The 9,600-nt window shown below is 46.5% G+C and overlaps 1 protein-coding gene across 4 annotated transcripts in view; it reads right to left on the reverse strand.

Moving 5' to 3' along the window:
- Positions 1 to 6,908: 6,908 nt before the first annotated feature.
- Positions 6,909 to 9,600, reverse strand: part of LOC143301294 (uncharacterized) — an 18,331-nt gene continuing 15,639 nt past the window's right edge. For all 4 annotated transcript variants that reach the window (XM_076615494.1, XM_076615495.1, XM_076615496.1 and 1 more), the window contains exon 3: positions 6,909 to 9,600. This exon is cut by the window's right edge and continues 578 nt beyond it. The gene's annotated coding sequence lies outside the window, so the exon portion shown is untranslated.

The raw sequence follows: 9,600 nt of genomic DNA on the forward strand, positions 1-9,600 counted from the left end.
AGACAAAGACAGGCATATCATTGTCAGGGAGCTTGTTTGCCCGTGACTTTCTGGACTGCCTCTTCTGAACAGCTGCTGCAATCCTGTTTGCCTTCGCACAACTTGGCGCCTTTGTGCACAGCAGCGCGCCATTTGTCACGGTCCACTGCAGATTCCTCCCAGGAGTCAGGGTTGATATCAAACGCTTTAAGAGAGACTTTCAGAGTATCTCTGAAGCGCTTCTTCTGACCTCCGTGTGATCTCTTCCCTTGTTGCAGCTCGCCATAGAAGAGCCTTTTGGGCAGCCGATGGTCTGGCATGCGCGCCACGTGTCCAGCCCAGCGAAGCTGGGACTGCATCAGGATGGTGAAGATGCTGGGAAGGGTGGCTTTTGCGAGCACCTTTGTGTCTGGGGTCCTGTCTTGCCACTTGATGTTCAGTAGCTTCCTGAGGCATGTTGTGTGGAAGTGGTTCAGCTTCTTGGCATGTCGTTGGTACACTGTCCAAGTTTCGCAGGCGTACAGTAGTGTGGGGAGAACTACTGCTCTGTAGACCTTTAGCTTGGTCTCAAGACTAATGCCTCTTTGAAATGATGATGGATGACTGATGACTTGCGCGATGAGTTTGTTTAAAGTGAAGAGGAGTTGCGCAACGTCGACCTCACTCTCTCGTCCGGGTCCACCAATTTCCAGTGGCAAGACTAAGTCGAAGAAACACACACACACACACACAGTGACACACACACACACACACACACACACACACACAGACTACTCAGTACTACTGACTACTACTACAACTGAACACACACAAACAAACGAACAAGCAACGACTACTACTACTACTACTACTACACACACACGCGCGCGCGCGCGCAATTAATTAATTTATCTTTTAAATTTTATTTTTATATACTGAATATGCCATATATACAAATTGACCGTGTCTTAAAATTGCGTCCTCGCTTTTGCTAGACAGTAGCACTGCTAGCTTGCATGATGGAATCGTGTGTGTGTGTGTGTGTGTGTGTGTGTGTGTGTGTGTGTGTGTTTCTTCTCCAACTCTTGTCAAAAGAAAGCTGCTGTATTGAGAGCATACACTTACACTGATTTTCAGAATATCGATCGGATTTACACACACTCCCGTTGTCTATGTTCAGATCGTAGATCTTTCCAGATCAATTGTCAGGGGAAGTAACAACAAATGTCGTATGGATCGGAACACCGGGAAGAGTGAACTCCCGTTGTATGTCATTTAAAAAAAAAAAGTATTAAAAAAAAAAAAAGTATAAAAAAAAGAAGAAAAAAAAGGAGGGGTTGCAACTGTCCGAAGCAAGTCACGTCGGCAATTATTTACCACGAAAAAGCGTAAGCAATTTTAGCCATCCGTTTTTTTGGCAATAATTATATGGGCTGGGGGGCGCCGGGGGGCGGGTGGAGGGTCACTTGTCTTTCGGCATATGGGGAGTCGGTGGAGAAGGTAGAGGAGGGGGAGGAAAGGGCATTCCAGATACAAATAGCTGAGGGGAAGGTCAACGAGGCCCATGTCAATTTTTTACATCAACACGGCCTTTGCAATTTTCCTGCGACCCTGAGTGAAGCGGTTGCAGCCTGAGCCTTGAGACGAGTCGCGAGGCACTGGTGGTCGGACTCCGTGAAGTCTTGTTTGATATCAGTGCCTGGCAGCACGTCATCGGACACACTTTAGGTCGTCAGTTGATGTGGATCTGTTGGTGGGGTTCCCCACACCCTGAGTAAGGCTGCACGTTTTCTGGAAGTTTGGTCGTGTCCTGTAACACTAAGGTAAATTCTGATTGTGGATATTACGAACTGCAGGGCATTCCACTACTGAACAAAGTGATATTCGCAGTCTCCGGTCACTTGATTCGTGTCCTATCCTGTGGAGGAAGGTGGCTCATCTGCCGATACAGTGTCCGTAAGGGTCTGGGTTGATACAGTGTCTGTGAGGGTCTGGGTTGATACAGTGTCCGTAAGGGTCTGGGTTGATACAGTGTCCGTAAGGGTCTGGGTTGATACAGTGTCTGTAAGGGTCTGGGTTGATACAGTGTCCGTGAGGGTCTGGGTTGATACAGTGTCCGTGAGGGTCTGGGTTGATACAGTGTCCGTGAGGGTCTGGGTTGATACAGTGTCCGTGAGGGTCTGGGTTGATACAGTGTCTGTGAGGGTAAGGGTCTGGGTTGATACAGTGTCCGTAAGGGTCTGGGATGATACAGTGTCCGTAAGGGTCTGGGTTGATACAGTGTCCGTAAGGGTCTGGGTTGATACAGTGTCTGTATGGGTCTGGGTTGTTACAGTGTCTGTGAGGGTCTGGGTTGATACAGTGTCCGTGAGGGTCTGGGTTGATGCAGTGTCCGTAAGGGTCTGGGTTGATACAGTGTCCGTAAGGCTCTGGGATGATACAGTGTCTGTGAGGGTCTGGGATGATACAGTGTCCGTAAGGGTCTGGGTTGATACAGTGTCCGTGAGGGTCTGGGTTGATACAGTGTCCGTAAGGGTCTGGGTTGATACAGTGTCCGTGATGGTCTGGGTTGATACAGTGTCCGTGAGGGTCTGGGTTGATACAGTGTCCGTGATGGTCTGGGTTGATACAGTGTCCGTAAGGGTCTGGGTTGATACAGTGTCTGTGATGGTCTGGGTTGATACAGTGTCCGTAAGGGTATGGGTTGATACAGTGTCCGCAAGGGTCTGGGTTGATACAGTGTCCGTGAGGGTAAGGGTCTGGGTTGATACAGTGTCCGTGAGGGTCTGGGTTGATACAGTGTCCGTAAGGGTCTGGGTTGATACAGTGTCCGTGAGGGTCTGGGTTGATACAGTGTCTGTGAGGGTCTGGGTTGATACGGTGTCCGTGAGGGTCTGGGTTGATACGGTGTCCGTGAGGGTAAGGGTCTGGGTTGATACAGTGTCCGTGAGGGTAAGGGTCTGGGTTGATACAGTGTCCGTGAGGGTCTGGGTTGATACAGTGTCTGTGAGGGTCTGGGTTGATACAGTGTCCGTGAGGGTCTGGGTTGATACAGTGTCCGTGAGGGTAAGGGTCTGGGTTGATACAGTGTCCGTGAGGGTCTGGGTTGATACAGTGTCCGTGAGGGTCTGGGTTGATACAGTGTCCGTGAGGGTAAGGGTCTGGGTTGATACAGTGTCTGTGAGGGTAAGGGTCTGGGTTGATACAGTGTCCGTGAGGGTAAGGGTCTGGGTTGATACAGTGTCTGTGAGGGTAAGGGTCTGGGTTGATACAGTGTCCGTGAGGGTGTGGGTTGATACAGTGTCCGTAAGGGTCTGGGTTGATACAGTGTCCGTGAGGGTCTGGGTTGATACAGTGTCCTGTAAGGGTGTGGGTTGATACAGTGTCCGTAAGGGTGTGGGTTGATACAGTGTCCGTAAGGGTGTGGGTTGATACAGTGGAGGGTCTGGGTTGATACAGTGTCCGTGAGGGTCTGGGTTGATACAGTGTCCGTGATGGTCTGGGATGATACAGTGTCCGTAAGGCTCTGGGTTGATACAGTGTCCGTGAGGGTCTGGGATGATACAGTGTCCGTAAGGCTCTGGGTTGATACAGTGTCTGTAAGGGTCTGGGTTGATACAGTGTCTGTGAGGGTCTGGGTTGATACAGTGTCTGTAAGGGTCTGGGTTGATACAGTGTCTGTAAGGGTCTGGGTTTGATACAGTGTCCGTAAGGGTCTGGGTTGATATAGTGTCTGTGAGTGTGTGGGTTGATACAGTGTCCGTGAGGGTGTGGGTTGATACAGTGTCTGTGAGGGTCTGGGTTGATACAGTGTCCGTAAGGGTCTGGGTTGATACAGTGTCCGTGAGGGTCTGGGTTGATACAGTGTCCGTGAGGGTCTGGGTTGATACAGTGTCCGTAAGGGTCTGGGTTGATACAGTGTCCGTGAGGGTCTGGGTTGATACAGTGTCCGTAAGGGTCTGGGTTGATACAGTGTCCGTGAGGGTCTGGGTTGATACAGTGTCCGTGAGGGTCTGGGTTGATACAGTGTCTGTGAAGGTCTGGGTTGATACAGTGTCTGTGAGGGTCTGGGTTTGAATCCCGCTCTGCCCCTTTCTCCCAAGCTTGACTGGAAGAATCAAACCAAGCGTCAAGTTAATCTTCTTCTTCTGCGTTCACTCGTATGCACATGAGTGGGCTTTTACGTGTATGACCGTTTTTACCCCGCCATGTAGGCAGCCATATTCCGTTTTCGTAGGTGTGCATGCTGGGTATGTTCTTGTTTCCATAACCGACCGAACGCTGACATGGATTACAGGATCTTTAACGTGCGTATTTGATCTTCTGCTTGCATATACACACGAAGGGGGTTCAGGCACTAGCATGTCTGCACATATGTTGACCTGGGAGATCGTAAAAATCTCCACCCTTTATCCACCAAGCGCCGTCACCGTGATTCGAACCCGGGACCCTCAGATTGAAAGTCCAACGCTTTAACCACTCGGCTATTGCGCCCGTCATTCTGTGTTTTAAATGTTATGAACGGTGGAGACGTTAACCCAGTTGACGGACCTGTGAAGTGCAGGGCAACACCAGAGAACAATTGTCGATCTTCAATCATTAGCTTGGACAGTGCTTGCAGCTTTAGAAAGGGAAGCAAGCAAAAGTACTGATTGTGAGTCTTTAGTCATTAGTTCTGATAGTGCCGGCGGCATTTGAAGGGGAGATACACTGAAGTATGTACTGTGGCTCTAAGTAGTTTGGACGATGCCAGCAGCATTTTCAACTCGGATATACTGAAGAATGGTTTAATGGTTTATTTTTCCCAAATAGACATGGCGGTGTCTTCAGATATGAGAATGAGGTTTAAACTTAATCACTGGTGAAGTATTGATGTAATCGGTTAAGACAATGCCAGACATTTTAATTGATCACTGGTGAAGTATTCATGTAATCGGTTAGGACAATGCCAGACGTTTTAATTGATAAGTGGTGAAGTATTCACGTAATCGGTTAGGACAATGTCCCCCCCCACCCCCACCCCTCAAAATGTATGGCCTTTTATGCCGTGCTCTCATCGTTGCACCAATTTCTATGTCCACTCCCCACCCCCATCCACGCCTGTGGTAGGTTCCTGCCAGGCTTTGGTGTCAGCAGATTCACGGGGGACTGTCGTTGGGACATGGTGGCGGTCTCCACTCCGGAGGTGACACTCAGTAACCAAGGGATTATTGTCTGCATTAAGGGGGGTTATGGGGGGCGGGGGGCTCAGTAGGTGGTGTACCGCGTAGGTTGGATCAAAACAGGCACTACTGTACACCACCCAAAGTGGCTTGACAACAGTAGTGCCAAACATTGACATTTCCCTGTGGACTGCTGGCATTGAAATTGCGGTAATCCCCACCCACAACCACTTAAAAAAAAAAAAAAGAAAGAAAGAAAGAAGAAAGAAGGAAAGAAAGAAGAAAGAAAGAAAGAAAGAAAATAAAGGAAAGAAAAAAAGGTCGTAATATTTCCGATGTTCGGAATAGAAGACGTAGCCGGGTCAAGGTGAGTGGACAGTTTGCCAACTTGAAAACGTGAGCGAGCGAGCGCACTCCTAAACATGCGCACGTTTTCAAGCTGGTGCACTTCCCATTTGCCTGTCTTCCCTTCATTTTCCGAACATCCATTTCAGTGGTATGGGTGCTAGTCCCTCGTGTTCCGTTCTGGCAAGGGTGAAAAATGTATATGAGGGTGATCAACTTGGAATTGTCATTGAAACTGTGCGATTCAGTGGTCCTGATCTGGTGCGGGTTTTTGTGTGTGTGTGTGTTTGTTGATTAACTCACTCAGTACGGCCAGTCCTCTCTTCTCCTCTACACAGACCCCTCGGATGTCCAGTGGGTGTCTGAATGACCCAGCCTTTAGCTTCTGTCGTCAGAACTGTGGTATTCTTTGTCAACATTCACCTCTACAGTGTAAGAGCGTTCCGCCTGCAATATTTTGATGATGGTAATTGGGATGAAACGCTGTTAACGTCGTCTCTTTCGCCGTTCGTATGGAGAGAGTTAAGGAGTGACTGTATGGTGGGGGCCACTGGCTCGTTCACTGTCAATGGCCTGTTCAGTTTGGAACATTACTGTTTCACTCCAGGCCACTCTCTCGCATGGACCAGCACCCATATTTGAATCCCCCGCTAAACAGACATGGTAGGTAGGGTTTATAATTAAGATTCATTACATGCAGGAACGGACCGAATCACAAAGCTGCACATAGTTTGTATATATGGGCCTTCCTCCCCCAATTTTTTTTTGTTGTTGAAAATTTAGTTTGCTTAACATTTCTTTTGCAAAATAAAATGTGTGTAATGTTTGAATAAACAAGTTTTAAATTAATATTTGTGCTATTTACTGAGATTTTTTTTTTAACTCTCTCCATACGAACGGCGAAAAAGACGATGATGACAGAGTTTCACCGCAATTAACATCAAAATATCACAAGCGGAAGGCTCTTATACTGAATAGGTGTATGTAGAGAACCAATACCGCATTTCTGACGACGGAAGCAAAAGGTTGGGTCATTCAGACACCCAGTGGAAGTCCGAGGCGGTGTCTGTAGGGCAGAGGAGAGGACTGGCCGTCCTGAGTGAGTTAACTCACTCAGTACGGCCAGTCCTTTCTTCTCCTCTACACAGACCCCTCGGATGTCCAGTGGGTGTCTGAATGACCCAACCTTTAGCTTCCGTCGTCAGAATTGTGGTATTCTTTGTCAACATTCACGTCTTCAATATAAGAGCCTTCCGCTTGCATTATTTTGATGATGGTAATTGGGGTGAAACGCTGTTAACGTCGTCTCTTTCGCCGTTCGTATGGAGAGAGTTAAAGGGGGAGGAATGACTGATGCAAATAGTATCTAAGTCCAACTTTGTGATTCAGCCCTTCCTCCCCCTAGTAGTGTTCTTGTTATATTTACGAGAAAGACAATCCACGTCCCATTCAGATTGTTTTATTTTCGCCACTGCTCCCTGAAAAGGCAGTGATTATACATCGCACATGATCAAGACAAAATTACAATTTGAATGAAAACAAGCCACCATAGGTAATGGGTCTTTACAATCGCGCAAGTCGTGGAGATGTAAATATAAAAAAAGGGTAAATTTGACAGCTCCATGACTTGCGCGTTTGTTACAAAATGTTACAAAACGAGAGTTTGCATTAACGCATGGAAATGTTACAAAATCGACTGAACTACTAAAAACAACCAAAAAAATAACCACCCCCCACCCCCCCAAAAAAAGAGAAAAAACAACAACACACCAACAACAAAAAACCCCAAACCCTAACATGCCCTCCCTCACTAAAACACTTTGTCAAACATTGCCGGTGAGCTTTTTGCCCCATGACAATGCGCTTTGGAAACGATCCCACAGGCAAAGGGAAACAACTGGTGTCATGCGCAGAGTTGTACCACCCAACCCCTTTTGTCCACTTTTGAATGTGAGAGCGTATCACCTTAAGTGCACATCGAGCGACCATTTCAAAATGCTTACAGCATGTACACTCGGTAACCAAGTCAAAGTGAGCAGAATATGCGTACAATTTTCTGAATTCATGAACTGAATGACACATTTGGTGCAATGATACATTTTCACATGTGAATAAAGCCTCGATACAATCTGCAAACGTTTGATTTTTATCACGAACCAATTTTTATTCTCAAGATACGAATGGCTGACCTTTTGTGACTAGTTTTGCTCAGTCACGTGCCCTGGAAACCATACTTTGATATCATTCCAGAACAGTGTTTTTATTCCGGAACATAAAGGACACTAGCAAACGCTCAACAAAACCAGTGATACCGTCCACACAGATATTTGTCACCGTACTATTCTTCAGCAAAGTGATTATTTTCACCGAGTCTGCACTGACAGGGCGGGTCGATATGGCCAGCACCGGAAAGTTATGCTGCAACCCAGCTGTCAGTTCATACAAACTGCAACATGTTGATGCTGAAAAACATGAGTTATCTTTTACAGCCACAGCAAATTTTGAAAATGCAAACTGGACTTTTTTTTTCTTTTTTTTTAACGCTTATTACTGCTGATCAACATTATTCTTGGCATTAACACCACTCAAGGCGGACCAAAGGTTTGGATACAACGTGAAGGAGTTTCAGTTTCAGTTTCAGTAGCTCAAGGAGGCGTCGCTGCGTTCGGACAAAACCATATACGCTACACCACATCTGCCAAGCAGATGCCTGACCAGCAGCGTAACCCAACGCGCTTAGAAACGTGAAGGAATACAGACAAACACATAGCATAAAAACTGTTATTAACAAGGGGGAAAATACATACCCATTCACAGCATGAAAACTGGACATCGATATGGGTGGGGGGGATATAGGTTCAGTCACTGCTTGAAAAGTGGACATCATCATGGGGGAATACAGGCCTGGTCACAACATGAAAATTAGACATTAACACGGGACGGGGCGGGGGATTTGGGGGTGGGGGTGGGGGGAGTACTGACCATGAAAACTGGACATTAACACGGGGGAGTACAGACCTGGTCACATGAAAACTGGCCATTAACATGGGGCACAACAGTATCAAAAGTGTGCATGCATGCATGACATTTGCAAAAAAACAACAACAAAAAAACAACCACCATCCCTGCAATGTAATAATGTGTTATCAAAAAAAAAAAAAAAAAAAAAAAAAAAAAAAGTGTAAAAGTCTGGGTCCAGACAAGCCGAGTTCGCAAGCTTCATGCCAACAACATTCTGTACTGCCTGTGTAGCAGGCACACAGCTGAGGGAAGTACTGAGGAACAAGCCCTGATCATTCACTTCATTCAGTCCCTTATCTGAAGGAAACAAATGAACCGAGTTCATGAGCTAAAAAGGTCATCAAACTATAGCAAGCAACTCGGTAAATTTTGCAGTTGGAAAAATATTTCTCTTTTTGTGGGAGTTGCTTTCCCATAATTATTCTCTGTCCCAAACTATCTCTCATCAGATCAGAAACTAGCACGAGGACTTTTTGTTCTCATCTGTCTTGGCAATACAAGGTATGAAACACAATTTATAACATATAACATAATTATAACAAGAACAAAAAAGCACCATTTGGACGTGCCAAATCCAGCATGGACCGATCTGGGTTACTTCTAACAGGCGATGTCAGTAAGAAAAAGAAGTGCTAGTCCCCTGAACCACGTGACGGCTGGATCACGTGTTCACATTCAGGGCTTTGAACACAACTTGTATTGATCACAGAAGTTCAGTCATGGTTTTCACAAAGCCTCTTGGCCGGTCACAACAGATTCAAGAACGGATCTTTGGAATGACTCCAATACACTGGTACAGATATATCTTGGCATACAAAGGGAGATTTTTGCACCGAGAGCACAAAATCAAAGCAACAGTTTACACAAACGAGCCGTAGGTCAGTTAACACAAACCACCCATCAGTCATAACGATTCAAGCTCACAGCTTCAGGGAACAGCTATCAGAAACAAGGTCATGGTCAGTGTTAACTGGTTTTGATTGCGTTTACAATCCGACGAACCCGCAAAACACTTCAGTTCTGGAGAAATGTTTGACAATCACAACCTGATGGCCCTTCTTCAAAATGGCCGCTTTCATTCTCTCCGTCTGCTGCTGCTTCGTTACATCTCCAA

The sequence above is a fragment of the Babylonia areolata genome, chromosome 27, assembly GCF_041734735.1.
Source record: "Babylonia areolata isolate BAREFJ2019XMU chromosome 27, ASM4173473v1, whole genome shotgun sequence".
NCBI classification, from domain to species: Eukaryota; Metazoa; Mollusca; class Gastropoda; order Neogastropoda; family Buccinidae; genus Babylonia; species Babylonia areolata.